Source organism: Pagrus major, chromosome 5 (assembly GCF_040436345.1).
Source record: "Pagrus major chromosome 5, Pma_NU_1.0".
Taxonomy (NCBI): domain Eukaryota; kingdom Metazoa; phylum Chordata; class Actinopteri; order Spariformes; family Sparidae; genus Pagrus; species Pagrus major.
Genome location: NC_133219.1, coordinates 4,842,274 through 4,857,701, shown reverse-complemented (window position 1 = coordinate 4,857,701; position 15,428 = coordinate 4,842,274). Strand labels below are relative to the sequence as shown.

The 15,428-nt window shown below is 39.8% G+C and overlaps 1 protein-coding gene across 2 annotated transcripts in view; it reads left to right on the top strand.

The window, feature by feature from the left end:
- Nucleotides 1-267: 267 nt before the first annotated feature.
- The window catches only part of pdzd2 (PDZ domain containing 2), a 105,195-nt gene continuing 90,034 nt past the window's right edge, over nucleotides 268-15,428 (top strand). For both annotated transcript variants that reach the window (XM_073465315.1, XM_073465314.1), the window contains exon 1: nucleotides 268-595. The gene's annotated coding sequence lies outside the window, so the exon portion shown is untranslated. The remainder of the gene's footprint in view (nucleotides 596-15,428) is intronic.

Sequence of the window (15,428 nt, the reverse complement as noted above, 5' to 3'; positions counted from 1 at the left end):
AACGAACTACACGCGATCTAGAAATGACATTTTTGCTTCATTGAATGAAGGATTCATTGTAGATCTCGCATTTGATCGGATGCTTTGGTCCACGACGTCACATGGCCGTGTACGGGAGTGTGGCAGCAGCAGAGCCTGGGGGCGGGGTCAGGCAAAACAGCCGTCTCAACAAACTGTGGACATGTTGACTCCGCCCTCAGCCCGCAGCCCGCAGACTACAGCAGGCAGCCGAATGGAAGCTCATCAACTCAATCAACTCCCCAAAGCCAAGGCTACCATCCTCACCTTTGGAGAAAAACACCGCCGCACATTAGTGACTACAGCTGAACAACACGTTGGCTTCTGTGCTCGGGTTTCCTGCAGTGGATATCTGTTGAATTGACTTTCGAAGTCTGAAGACACTTTTTCCAGGCTGAGCGTAAATGTAGCCTGCGCTGCTTTGATTTTTTACACGGATTTACGCTTTGATAAATGGTGAATTTGCAACTTTGGAGGACTAACGTCAGTATCAGCTCATTCGTAAAAAACCCGAACAAACACGGACTTATAGTAACGCTTTGAACGCCTTCGAACTCCATGATCCTGTAACCCAAAGGTGAGTTAACTAACGTTACAGTGAAGCCTGCTCTGCTGTATAGTTCAGTGGAAATTAAGTTACAATCTGAGACTTTCTGAAACATACAGACCACTCGGGATACAGGACGACAGTGATAAGCTAATGCAGCCGACAGTTGTCCTGTCAGTGTGTCTTCACATGGAGACATCATGGACAACACTGGGTTAGAAACTTACTACAGTCACGACGCAAAAGACACAAATCAACTCGCCCATCGACCCAAAACGGAGTCTGGCTGCTTCCAGCCAGTTTCAGAACGGGTGGCTCTTTTCCTGACCACAGACTAAAATGTGTTCAAATTTAAACGCGCGAATTAAATATTTAAAAAGCTATTTACACTAAAACAACTTGTGATGTATTTGCCTGGACTTCCTTCTGACCACATCTTGATTCATTTAAAATGCACCAAACAGCCCTGTGGCGAGTCATGCTTTCATATGAGAAGCTTTCTATTTCTAATCTCTTGTGTTGGCATAGTTTTTTTAATTCTATAAATAAAACTGAATAGCATACTTGCACCAATTTCACAGACATTTAAAAGTGGAACGCACATCAGATATATCATTTTATTTTTCCTCCATCCTCCTGACTGTGTCCATGATCTGTCTGTCAGGCCTTTTTGTCACAGTCATTATTCAGATGAGATGAATTGCCTCTAGATTGGTATAACGGCTGCTTTCCAGCTGAGGACATATTTGCTCTCTGTTACTCCTGTTAGTGTTTTTTCTCATCCTCCTCTGGCTACAGCTTCAAAATGACTTCACTATGAAATCATTTAATAGCTTTTTACATCCAGAGAGTTCTTAGTAAACAGGACATCACTTAACATTATGTACATGAAAACATTAATGCCTAGATTGAGCACATTTACAGAGAATCATACATTTGTGATTTAAGTCTTTGTCACATATCTTATTAATTACCTCTTGTGGTTTCTATGCCCGGGTTTGGAGATGTCTGCCATCATGATGGAATCAGACTGTTATTTTTATACCAGTCAAAAGAAATACATTAAAAAATCACTCTCTTTTGGAACCACTATCTACCATAGAAATAGTATCATAATAGTATGATAATGGTATTATTCCAGTTCTTAGCTCAGCAAATGTTGTAAAATATTTATTTAGATATATCTGGTCAAATCATTTTCACTTTTAACCTCTATTAGTAACTATCTTCTCTTCTTAAGTGTAATCCACAAAAAAAAGCATATAAGTATTAACCCCCTTTAAGTCAGTATTTAGTAAATGCACCTTTGGCAGCAATTACAGCACCAAGTCTGTGTGGATAGGTCTCAATCAGGCTTGCACATCTGGACACTGCAATTTTACTCCATTCTTCTTTGCAAAACAGCCCTTTCAAGTCCAGCCACAAATTCTCTTGGATTGAGGTCTGGGCTTTGGCTCGGCCACTACAGAACATTCATCTTGTTGTCTTTAAAGGACCTATTTATAAGAAAAGTTGATTTTGAGTCTCATTCCCAACTCCTCAAATTCTGACGCTAGGGGTTTCCCAACTCGTCAAAAACGGATGCACTGGGATGGCGGTTGGTCCGACCTACAATCCCAATGTGTCAGTATTTGACAAGTTGGGAATGAGACTAAAAAATCTACTTTTCTTACAAATAGCACCTTTAAACCATTACTGTGTAGGTTTTGCGGTAGGCTTCGGGTCATTGTCTTGCTGGAAAATAAATCTTCTCCCAAGTGGTAGTTCTCTTGCAGACTGAATCAGGTTGTCTTCCAGGTTACAAGCCTTCCAGGGCCTGCTGGTGAGAAGCATCCCCACAGCATGATGCTTCTCTGGCTATGTCATGAGGATGGTTAGCTGGAAAGCTGGCACAGGAAAACAGTAGTCAGTGAATGTGAATTTAGCCTAATATGGCTGAAGACTAAGCTGAAAGTTATTTTGAGGAGATTCCCAGAAATACAATGGCTTACACTTTCGAGTTAGTGAGGAAAAGAGTGAGTCAAATACAAACTTAAGTTAGTTTAGAAGAGCGGCCATCGGATCCCCGAGATACGGAGTGGGTGGACAGTGTTGATGAATTTTCGTTCAGCTGGTCAACCCAGATGAGAAAGGAGATTTGCGAGATGTGATGCCTTACATTGAAGCATTTAATGAAGCTTGATCAAGGAGAATGGGCTCAACAGTACATGTAGTTACACAATGTAATGCCGTGTTCAGACCAATCACGACGAAAATATCGGCATTGCGTTACTCGCGTGAATAACGCGATTAAAAATAACCGCAAAGCGATTTGGTTTGAACCCAAAATGAAGAGATTTCTCTGTGATCTGACTGCAATAAATGGATCAAAAGGATAACAACATCATAATGTCGCCTTGTAAAAGCCTGAATTCATGCTTCGTCAGGTCTGTCAGCTAGATGACAAGCAAAATAATTTTTAAAATGCTTGTTCCCTGAATGGAGTTCGGATCAATCAGAGCTATGCTGTACTGAGACGTATTTTCAAAACTTACCAGGTAGTCTGACTTTCTTGCTCACTTTCCTCCACGGCAGCTCCATATTTATATTGTCTCGGTACAAATAGATGTGTTTTCGTACAGCTCTGGGTGTCCGTAAACAGCCACGATTAGTGATTATTGTCCTCTCCTCCATTGTTGTTCATGTTCAATTCTAGACTTCAGTGACGTGAACGTCGTGACGTCAGCGTGAACGTCAACAGCGATAGACTTTCGCAACACAGCGTCATGCGAAAATTTCACTTGAGTTCAATATTTTCAACTCGCGATTGTCACTTGTGATCATTATTCCTTGACTTTGTATGTAATCTAGTTGCGTGAATAATTTGTGGCGCGTTTGGTCTGAACACAGCATAATGCCATGCGAGTCCTGAAGGACACTTCCTGGTTAGTGTCTATTGACCCTGACAAAGAATATCCATATGAGGTTATGCATGAACCCCAAATATATCATAGCCGCTACAAAATACTCTGTGGAAACTGGCTTACCTATGTCACGTTGTAATTAATGAGAGAATATGGAGGTCTGTCCTGGAGCCAATGTGTCTCATATGAGATAAAGTGATGATTAGATGCTAGAGGAATAAGAATGTTACCTTGATTTTCTGGGAGACAGCACACCTTATTGCCCCAGCTGCTTGATACAACTGTTCCTCCCTTCCACTATAGCTGAGATATGATGTAGGGAGGGGAAAAGGAACCTCGGCACACACAGAAGCCTGTGACCCTGAGCATAACTCTACTGCCTGGGTGAGCAGAGTAGGAGATGTATATCGACAAATTTACAACTATGAACTTATGAGACTTAACATGAAAATTGCTTTACAGGCAGCACCACCTGTTGCATGCGTAATGTTACTGAAATGCTGTGGATCATTTGCTTGAGTAACTTTCCTGTATAACCCTGGCACATACTTAACCAGATCTCCATATGCGAAGCCCATGTTTATGCCCTGGAACCACCAATCAACAGCAGGTATTTTAATTTTAGCTAACAATTCAATGAGTTTATTAAGCATGGAAAATGGGACGGAGTACCGGTTCTTCATGGCTACGGCTATGTTGTTAAATAAAGTAAACTTGAAAATCCACAGTCGCTGTGTGGTTGATAGAAGCAGTTAATCAATTTGGAAGCTAGTAGACCTGCTAGCTAGTTAGCTCAATTTTGCCAGTTTGGAAGCTAGCAATAGTCGGCAGAGAAGATGGCGTGGTCATCTACTGGGGCAAACAAATGATAATGTTAGTAAAATTTTTAGGTTGAATCAAGCATTGAGGTTAGAATACAAAGTATGAAACTGGTCAGCTATTTTTCAAAATGCAGCTGCAAACCTTGTGGCCACCTTGTGGCCATTAATAAAATGCCGCTGTTATCTTCTTAACACGATTGAAACACAAAATTTTGGGTAGTGCCATCAGACATCAATCACCAACACTGCTGTAAAATGTAATGTCATTCAGGTATAGGTTGCGCTACAGTACAGATCAAATTTGGCTGACTTTGGTAGCAAATTTGTATGTGTAGAAAGCTCCCTGTTCTCCCTTTAGAACTACTTTTACTCAACATGCCTAGCTTGATCAAGCCTGTGTCCAACAACCTCTAGTGAATAATGAGCAGCAGCTCTTTAGTACATGCATCCAGGGCCTCCTGAGATGGAGCGGAAATGAATGCCTCCACATCAGACATTTCAAATATTTATTATGACCTACCGAGCAAATACACTTTACATACACACAACCCACAAACACAGCAACTTCACCTGCACATAAAAGAGGAATAATCATCTTTGGAGTTTGGAGTTTCCCTGCTATCTATCTACAACCGCACTAACTAAGCTCCCCCCCAGTCCTCACGCAGCTAGTTGTGGTGGGTATTTATGCATTAAAGACCACAAGGTCAGGAGAGTGACTAGTGAGCCAGCAACCCTCCTGAACCCACAGACATGTTCCCAAGCAAATGCTTCAACCACGTTCACCACAACACTGCCCAAAATCAGCTCAAGGAACCTAAAAGGTAACCTAGCTTCCAGGGAAAACTCTGCACTACTTTATAAAGATTATGCACAAGGCAAAACGCGAGTGTCATCTGGGCGATGATTATCCGCTTAAACAACAGCTGGCAAACAAGAAATCTTTTGAGGAAACATTTGGGTAAGAAACAACTTTACAAACTCTAACTAAACCGTGCATGTATCTGTATTTTAGGAAATAGAAATAGAAAGAACGAGACTCAAAGATCTACTATCCTTTAGAATCAAAATCAACTGTCCTTCTTTAGAATCACTTCAGTGAGCTTGGCACATTAACATTACATACCGTTGCTTTAACTGTCCACCTTAAAAAGATATTTCGAGTCTTTTGATTTGGGGTTGTGTGAGGTACCTCCCCCTAGTCAGTGTATTACCTGCAGTAGATGACCGTCAGTTCTCCCTCTGTGTGGAGAAGCAGTGTGTAGCACTGACAGGGAAGCAGAGCAGTGTACTGTTACTGCTACTGCACCGACAGCAAGATGTATTTTAGCCACCTAAAAGAAGGCACAGCTAAAAATATATATATCCGTTTAAGTGTACGATATATTTTGAACATTTTTGGTGCTTTACATTAGGAATGTAACAATATCCCGAATTTTGCGACATTGCGATAAAAATATGCTATGATATCATATCGGGTCTGTGACAATACTTACCCCAACCTGTCGTGTGTTTTTCTTTTCTCTGGTGAAGCTCATGGATATAACGAGGGAAATAGGTATGAATGCGTTCTGCTTTCTCTCCTTGTTTTTGTTTGAACAGCAGAGGGCGCAATGGTACTTCTCAAGAAGACAGTCTCGTTCTCCCAAGACCCACCCTACTCCACCTCTGATTGGTTGGCTTCCTTGGTTTTGTTCTCAATGCTTGACTAAAAATGTTAGCTCACACAGACGCTTTGTTAATGTCTGTTTTCCAACCTCTTCACACCAACACACCAACCTCTTTATTCATTGTCCGGAGCTGCTGTTCGCTGCAAGAGACAGCCAGGTGGTGTGTTTACCGGTGGGGAAACTATGGCTCACAATCCCCCGGTATCTGCTCTGCCACTGGCTGTTTGTTTTTACAAACCAACCGTTGTAAAAACACAAAGTCAGCCCATTATAATCAGGCAACCACTGAACATATATTTAGGAAATAATAACATGTCAGTCACGCTGAAGAGATTTTCGTGGCCCTGGTAGTCTGCTGGACAACAAGAGGCAGGGAGATCGGTGGGACAATAATCGTCCATTTAAAATGTTTTAAAACATGTTTGAAAAGTCAGTGTTACCAGCTGATTGAAGTGTACAGTGGACCACATAAGTATTGTTTCCTCCTTTTTATTCTGTAACAGTGTGACATTTCGGATGTACTGAAATGGGGCCTTTTCTAATCTTTGGCCATATGGCGCTTAGAAGAAGAGTACTTTAGAGGGGGAGGGGAGGGATGTAGGTAGTGTAGGTCAGCTGGAAACATGGAACAAAGAGTGGGGGACTAATCCCTGTCCTTCTAACTGTAAGATAGAACATTTTTAAAGTTTGTAATACATTCTACCAACAGCTACCTATAACAGCATTCCCACACCAAGGCAGCACTGTGTGATTACATTTTTAGTCTGAATAAACACTATGTTTAATGTCAAGGCATCAGATCAAAATCTAATGGCTATATCCAAAGATGAATCTCAGTAAACTTACATGTCCTTCAGGGCTGCAGGGTGCAACTTTGGTCACACATACCACCAAAAATCTGTACAGTCAACCAAACATTTTAATCGGTCACACCAGTGTGGCTGATATTCAGCAGGTCAGATTGAAAAACGTATGAAAAACGTATAAAAAATATTTTCCAAGACCAACTAGACGTGTAGACAGTAGGGTTTCTGCAATTCCATAGTCTAATGTTTTCCCACCAATGAATAAGATCGTGATAACACCAGTAATTTCTGGTACACCTGTGTTTGACAGGAAAAGACACTCTCTATCTGCAGAGAGCTATATTAATTAACTTGTTTATGCAAACCGAACATTTCCTACAGAAGCAGCTTCACATTAGAAGCATTTAACCGGTGAAACATTTTATTTTGAAGTAAGCTAGTCACAAGAAATGCAATGTGTTCAGTGAGTTTAGCTGACATCCATCAAAAATGTGTCTACAGAGCAAAACAATTGTCATTTTTGGCCTTTGGTGACGGTGGATCAACTTCAGATATTTTAGGGAGTAGTTATATACAGTCTGCGGGAGTTATAGAACAAGAATGAACTTTAGGATGAAGAGCTATAGGTAGGCTTGGGCTGATCTTGAATATTATCGAATATTGCGATATTTCCCATCATATGATACATTTTTCACAATATTGAATATCGAACAGCTGTTGCCACATCATCGGGCTTATATTTTTAAAAGAAAGTGGACGCTGCGCTGTCGTGGTAGCGGACGCAACACGCAGAAGATGAGGTGGGGACCTATTGACAGACAAGCTGCACCTAATATTGTAGGCTAGTCTGTTAAGTTTGCAATTCCTTCTTTGCACTTAAGTTTTAATTTAAAAGTTCTTATTTAATATTACTTTGTTGTTTAATCCTCTAGACCCCAGAGTACTCATACTATATTTCACTATAGCACCTGGGAGTTTATCATTTTAAAATGATTTCCAGTGTACTAAAACAAGGAAAATAACATCCTGAGCTTCGAATGATAGATACTTGAAGTTGTCCTTGTTTTTTTTGTTTTCTTTTGCATGTTTCCACCTAGTTTGCATTTGGAAATCTTAAATTCACTCCACAGACTCTTTATAATCTTATGGATGCTGTTATATTGTGTTGTGATTGAGATCCTGTTCATTTATTTTTTTCTGTTTGTTTTTGGAAATCACATCAATCACCATCAGTATATAGCGAACCCTGTCTGGCTCTCTATCCCAGAGAGTGATGCTGTTTTCCGGAGGGGAAGTTCACTGAAGACTTGTTAGGGAGGGCTGACTGGGTCGTGGTGGTCAGGTGTGTGTGTGTGTGTGTGTGTGGTTGTTGTTGTTGTTGTTGTTGTTTTTTTTTTTTAAATGTGTTGAATCAAACTTGAATCAAACTTGAATCAAACTTGGTGTTGCAATAAATTAAAGAGGAAACTGTGTTTTTTTTTTAATTGAAACAACTTATAATTTACAATCTCTTTCTGCTTTTGAGATAGTGCTTGAGTGAGATAATACAAATTTAAGTGAGCAGCAAAGGTGCACAGCCCCCCCACCCCCCCCAGCTGTCACTCTGTCTGGTATAGAGAATCTGGTCTGCACTGTAGTTCAAATACTGGAAAGTGTATTTCCAACTCTGAATCTAGTGTTGGTGTGTCCCGTCAGTCAACTAACTCTGAACCTGTACTCACTGTTGCCAACTCCTCAGTAAGGAAAGTCACTACTGGCTGTCCTAAAAGTCGCTAGAAGTCGCTAAATGACGTCATCACCTAATTTGCATAACTGGCCATATGCATTAATTGTAATGGACGCTGTAGGAGAGAGGAATAATGTCATGGGATAGATAAAATCAGTCAGCGGCGGCTTTGCGCATGCGCATGCGCAACTTGCAGTCTGGACATGAGGGGTGAACTTCTCCTGCTCTGACGGCAGCTGGGAGGGACTGTTGCGTGAGGAGTGGGCCGCCTGTGAGTGCTTTGGGACGGTCCCACGGCAGCACCCGCTGCTCGTTGAACGATACGTGCTTTCACGTCAGAGTCTCCACAAGTCTCCAAATAAAGTCTCGCTTTTTTGAAAAAGAGTCACTAGAGGGGTCTGAAAACTCGCTAAATATAGCGACAAAGTCACTAAGTTGGCAACACTGCCTGTACTACACCTAGTATAGATCGATTTATTATATTGAGTGTATCAAGCACTTTAAACATTGGCACTCTTTGACTTTTCACTCTTTACGCAGTTGAGGTTATTGGATTGATATGAAGATAAACACTTCATTCCAGTTAACAATCTTTAACATACAGTAAAGTGCCATTTTTGCATGGTGGGCCGCAATGCAGAAAAGAAGATCACAAAAAATTATGTTTTTACTAATTGCAGAAAATTAGTTTACATTGGTATTTTTCAAGTAAACAGAGCAGGCATTTAGTTAAGGTGGGCCAACTACGCGTCTCTCTGGCTGGGTTAGTTAAGCTGGCCCTCCCTGTCTTTCAGGGGAGCTCACACCACTTGTGGTAGCATTTGGTCTGGCTGAGTGCAGGGCTCGACAGTGCAAGCATTTTACTTGCATTTGCAACTAAAAATATATATATGTGAGCTGTAAAACGTAATTAAGAGCATGTGTACGAATAGAAAATTCAGCCCAAGCAATCACTACTTTTTTTTTTTACATATCAATGACAGTAATAGCGTCACTGCAATACAATGTTCAATACAATATCTGGATACAAAGTTAATTATTCAAAATCATCTACAATGTTACTTAATGATCAGACAGGAAGAATAGTTAATGCTTCTACTTTCAACCCAACAGAGAATTTCACATATTCACATCTTAAAATTGTCCCTGAGGTGAACAAGATTGCTCAAATAAATTGACTCAATTCTGGAAACTACTACCTCATCACATCCTACTACTCCCTAAATTTATCTGTTTATTCCAAAATGTCCCCTTCCCTCTTCCTTATATATATATATATATATATATATATATATATATATATATATATATATATATATATATATATATATATATATATATATATATATATATATATATATACACATATATATACACACACATATGTGTATGTATATGTATGTGTGTATGTATATGTATATATATGTGTGTGTATGTATATATGTATATATGTATATGTGTATATATATATGTATATATATATATATATATATATATATATATATATATATATATTATATATATATATGTATACGTATATATGTGTGTGTGTGTATATGTGTGTGTATATAGATGGGTAATCAGCTTTTAATTTCTTTGCTATCTATCCCCTTGGTGGAAATGTAGTCTGTTCACACACTGGTCCGAAATCCACGTCACACCGGACCTATAGACATGCATTTATTGAGAGAAATATAACAGTGATGGGGCTGCTATATAGTTAGGTGCCCTGTCTAGTTTGCTTTGTCCCTTGCTCAAGGGTCACTGGCGACCTTACGGTGCCCGGGAGGTTAACTGGAACCTCTCAAGCTTCCAGTCCACACCCCGTGCTATGGTCTGTGCTGTTCCGAAGCCAAATCCTCATTACTGCCAGTGAGCTACTGCTGCCCCAAAGAGTGTAGGTCTGTAGGTCTTTAAATCTGTTACAAGCAGTGAGCCAGAGATTATGTGCAGAGGGGGAAGGGCTCCATTTAGAGGGATTTAGGTCATTACTGGAAATGTCATCATAATACTGTTGTTATTTTACTGTTGATGCACTAAATCTGTTTGCCGTTCCTTCTTCTCTGTCTGTGTCTGAAGATTGTAATTTAAAGCTTATATGAAAAGACCTCACTTACATACACTCACTATCATTGAAAGTTCAAATCCTGAAGTCCAGATGTCACAATTAGCAGTGTTTACCACACAGACTGGTATATTAATGGCTGCCCAAGTATATGTGGCAACGTGTTTAAGCATTTTTTTCTCAATGTCTTTTATCTGTCCGTGAGAATGAAGCCATCAGCGACCTATTAACTTGTGGACAATCTCCCCTCACTCCAGGGGTCCCACCTGCTGCCACATGCTCTGCAGAGAAACAGAGAGAGTATTACATCTCTCTTGTAAATTCACTGATTGTGATGTGATCTCTCCTAGGAGTTTGGTTACAACAATAACGGTATTGCTAGCTACCCAACAACTACCCATCACTTAACACAAACACATTGATGCGTTATTTCAGTAGATTATGAGTGAGATAAAAGTTTGGCTTGCATTGCATGCTCTTCGTGACTCTATATGACCGCATGTGTCAAAATCTTCCTTTTGCAGTGAATGGGTACTATGTTCTACCTCCCTACCTCCCTACCTCCCTACCTAACTCTCTACCTCTCTACCTCCCTACCTCCCTACCTACCTGTCTACCTCTCTAGCTCCCTACCTACCTACCTACCTACCTACCTACCTAGATGATAGACATTCCTGAAGAAAATCAGAAGACTAGCTTTATTAATCTGTTCTCTCCAGCAAGTCATGGGTCAGTTTTATGCATTTGAGGGACATTTGTGTGCACTAAACAACTGAGAGCTAATCTGGCATGTTTTTTTAGGTCTTTCTTAGCTGCGTGCAGATGACCAAATGACTGGACAGTACTCAAGATGTACAAACACTAAAGACTGGACCGCTTGGTTCACAGGGCTAGATGTTGCGTACCGATAACATTTCCTGGTTATGGCAGTGCTTTTTACCATTATAGTTGTGATATTATCAATCTGTTCAGTCCACCTAAGTCTGCCTTCCAACATAGCCATTTCTACTGGCTTTTCACCAAATTAAAAGCTTTATTAAGGATTTACCTTACGACCATACAGTATGTCTACATCCACGTACCATAAATTTTGTTTTCTTTACCCACTCAACCGCTGTTTTGAACTTAGTACTCAGCACATCAATTCATTCTTGATATGTTAATGCTGTAATATACATTGTTGTAGCGTATACCTACCTATTCTTGCTTTATCTAATACTAATGGGAGACTGTTGGTAAGGATAGTAGTAGAGATAGTAGGGGTCCTAAGCAACTACCCTGTGGAACTGCACATCGTAATTCTTTGCTATCAGAAACGCTGTAGTTAAAGAACACTCTGTGCCTTCCCCTGGACAGGTAACTGTCCATCCAGGACAAAGCAGTGAAATTAAAACCGTAGCATTTCAGTTTTCAAGCAACAGAAAGTGATCAAAAACAACCGGCCATGATGGCTTGCTTCTGATTGTTCTTTGTTGCTGTCCTGGAGCAATATTAATGATGATGTACCGGGAATAATGCCAACACAATTTGCAAAGCTATGACATCACAACTCAATGATTGACCACTCCTCCTCCTGCTCATTTTGTTCTTCTAAAACAGGCAAGAGACTGTTAAATTCACTTCATCTTATCTGACAGTTATGTTTCACATTGTATTTCAGTGGACTTTGGTTGTGAATGGTTTGGAGCACAATATCCTGGAGAAAAAGAGTAGAATAGTGCATTCAATTGATAATCGGTTTTAAAATGAGATTCTGAGTCGGTATAGAAATAGTAATAGTTAATACTACATTGTCTACCTTTTGTGTGCAAACGGCAGACATTTGTCTTTGCTTGCATGTGCAAAAAATTACATTAAACACAACATCACAGTCAAAACAAGAAACATTAAAACACATCAACATAAAAACACAGTAGGAGCTACATTTAAAAGAGCACCAGGTACTGATTAGGACTAAATCAGAAAGATAAAGATATAAAGTGCTGTGTGCTGAGGTAGGAGGCTCACTCCAAAAGTGGCTGTCCTTACTGATTAAGATGAGGACAGCTGCTATTTATTTTGATAGTATTGAATTTGGAAGTAAGGGTATCAGTCCAAGCTTAACTTTTAAAATGTTTTAAAACTTCAGTTACAGTGGGTCTCACAGTTGGAGACATAGTTTGTCTTCTTCAACTGAGGAGTCACACAAGGTGATGGACTGAGTGGGGTTTGGCTCTTCCTGAAATCTGTAACCATCTCCACTGTCTACTGTCCACTGTCAGAGCAATGAGCTGCAAGTTGTTCAGTTCGCCCCAGGTCACCAGATGGTCTCTTAATTTTAGGCAGACTCATTCCCGCCAGAGAAAAATCGCCATTTACTCCTGCATCAATTGACTCTGAAATAGTTACGGGTATTTATCCGCCTCCACCAACAGCTGTGATAAAACACAACACCCAGGTGAACACGTTAATCTCCCCTTGTCAGGCGCGATGATATGACGTGTGTTGAAGTTAAGGCCACTGGCTTGTAGTGTTATCACAACACTAGATTTTGTAACTTTGATACAATACCTTGACAAATATTGATACTTCAATATGATGTTGGTCACCTCTGGGACTCAACCCGACATGGAGGGCGTAAAACTTGAACTTTTATTAAAAGATAAATATAACAAGGTTTTAACATGACAGTTGAGTGTGTCTTTTCTTGGCTAGTGTAGAACAGCAGTGTGAACATTACCAATAATTACAAGGTTTTTCCATCAACAAATTTTTTAAGTAGAGATGATGTGAAATATCACACCTTTAGGAACAGTTGTTTAGTTTTTTTTCTCTTAGGCTTTTAAAAAGAACTAAATTCTGAAAAGAACTAAAAATCTATTTAACTAGTATTAGAAATAAGGTAAAGTTAAAGTCTCAGCTTTTCTCTAGTACTTTAAAGAAGCTTTTTGTAAGTCTCAGCCACCTGCTTCGAAAATAGAGGAGTTAGTTCAAACCAGTTTTGTCATTTATTTTATATATTTAATTTGTTTCTACGCAAATTCATTGTTGCAAGTTGTTAAAATGGTAAAGACCAATATAATTACAACTATTTATGTGTCTATTCACCCATACATTCACCCTCAGCTGCATTGTTGCAACAGCTCATTCTGTTGGTGTAACAAACACAGGTCTGTGTAAGCAGGCATACTAAACAACCATTATAATCCACATTTGAGTAAAGCTGGGACAAAAGTCTTTCCAGCAGGTTGGAATGTTTCATTTCAGTTTTTGTCAACACAAAAAGCCTTTCATGTTTTGAAATGTATTACAACATTTGCAAATTTTACAAAAATGTCATTGCAATAGTGAACACTAAAATGCCCCTCTACAAAAGCTGCATTCAAAATGAAGGCTAATTACTGAAACCATAAAGAACATGAATATAGAATACAAAAACTACAATAAAAATATAAGAAAATACTTTAACAAATACTATAGCAAGCATGTGTGTATTAGACTCACAATGTTATATAGTTTTGTGCAAAGCCCTTTATCATGGGATGTGTAAAAGTTCACAGTGTAGAGAATATATGTCATGGGATGGTGGTCAAGGATGTCAGCTGATGTAATGTACAGAGACAGACATCCACTGGGGGGGCTTGTTGATGAGACCAGCTGCAGGTGAGAATAAAGGGCAGGGAGGTCATTCATCACTGGGGGTGGCTGGACTGGAATTCTGGAATCCACAGTGCTTAGTGCCCTCTTTCAGGAAGAAAGTAAAGAACAGTTGTGTACAACGCTAACTATTTTATATTGTCACATAGCGGAAACATGGAGTGCCGAAAAAAACGTGTTCATCAGACAGCCACTTGGTTTTCACAGGACACATGGCTTATAATACAATAAGTACAATAAGTGAGATGTTCAGCCATTTTAGACTTACTTGTCACCGTTTTTCGGTCCAAGGCTTGATGCAGCAGGATCCAGCTCTGCAGGCCTTGGTTGTTTCTTCATGGGGTAGAAGTTGGAGCGGCTCCTTGTTCATACCTGCTGCAAGAATTTCATGATTTACTGACTGTACACAGTATCTAACAGTCATTGCTACAGTTGGACATGCGTAATAATCCTGGTAATGTCAACTAATGACTGACAGCAGAGCCAAAATCCGCAAAAGTCGACCAAACTGCTGAACCTCCGACAGCCGGTCAAAATAAGACTGCTGTTTTATAATCTTTACGTGTGGCGTTTGTCGATAAGTTTACATTATACTGTAACTTACTTAGCTCAATTTTAGCAGTGCCACAGTATTGAGAAAGTTTTGCAAACCAACCCCCATTCCAAATTCAGGATACGAGCTGTAGTGTTTACTTAAAAGGGGAATTTGTGAGATAAGGACAGAATTTCACTTAAAAACATTTTTAGAAAATAAACTAACATTATCAAAAGAATGTGAAAAAACTGATGCAGACAGATGGTTATGGCTTGGTAATTAATTAATATGGTGAACATGACATGTTTTTCTGTGCCCTATTTAAACGATCTATGGCACATGGTCCATGGCTCAAGTGCGTTTAGGTTGTGTCCAACTCCCATTTGCTAGTTAAACAGCAGATAATCTAGGCACAAAGTGAGGTGCACGGTGCTAAGGGGTAGTATTTAGACTCCCAATTAGTCATGGGTGTGTTTTGGGCGTACCTAAAATTAAACCAATCAGAGTGTCCTCTGCTAGTCCCTTTAATGAGCCAGGTGTGCCAGGACCAGGTGCATTGATATTTAAATAGGGGCGCTCGTCTTCTCTGAGACAGGTATGTGGTCTGTGGCCGTGGGACCCTCTGCTTCTCCAGCTTCCCAATTGTCTGTCCAATTAACAACTAAATTTGACTGCATATGAACAAATACACTGATATTTAG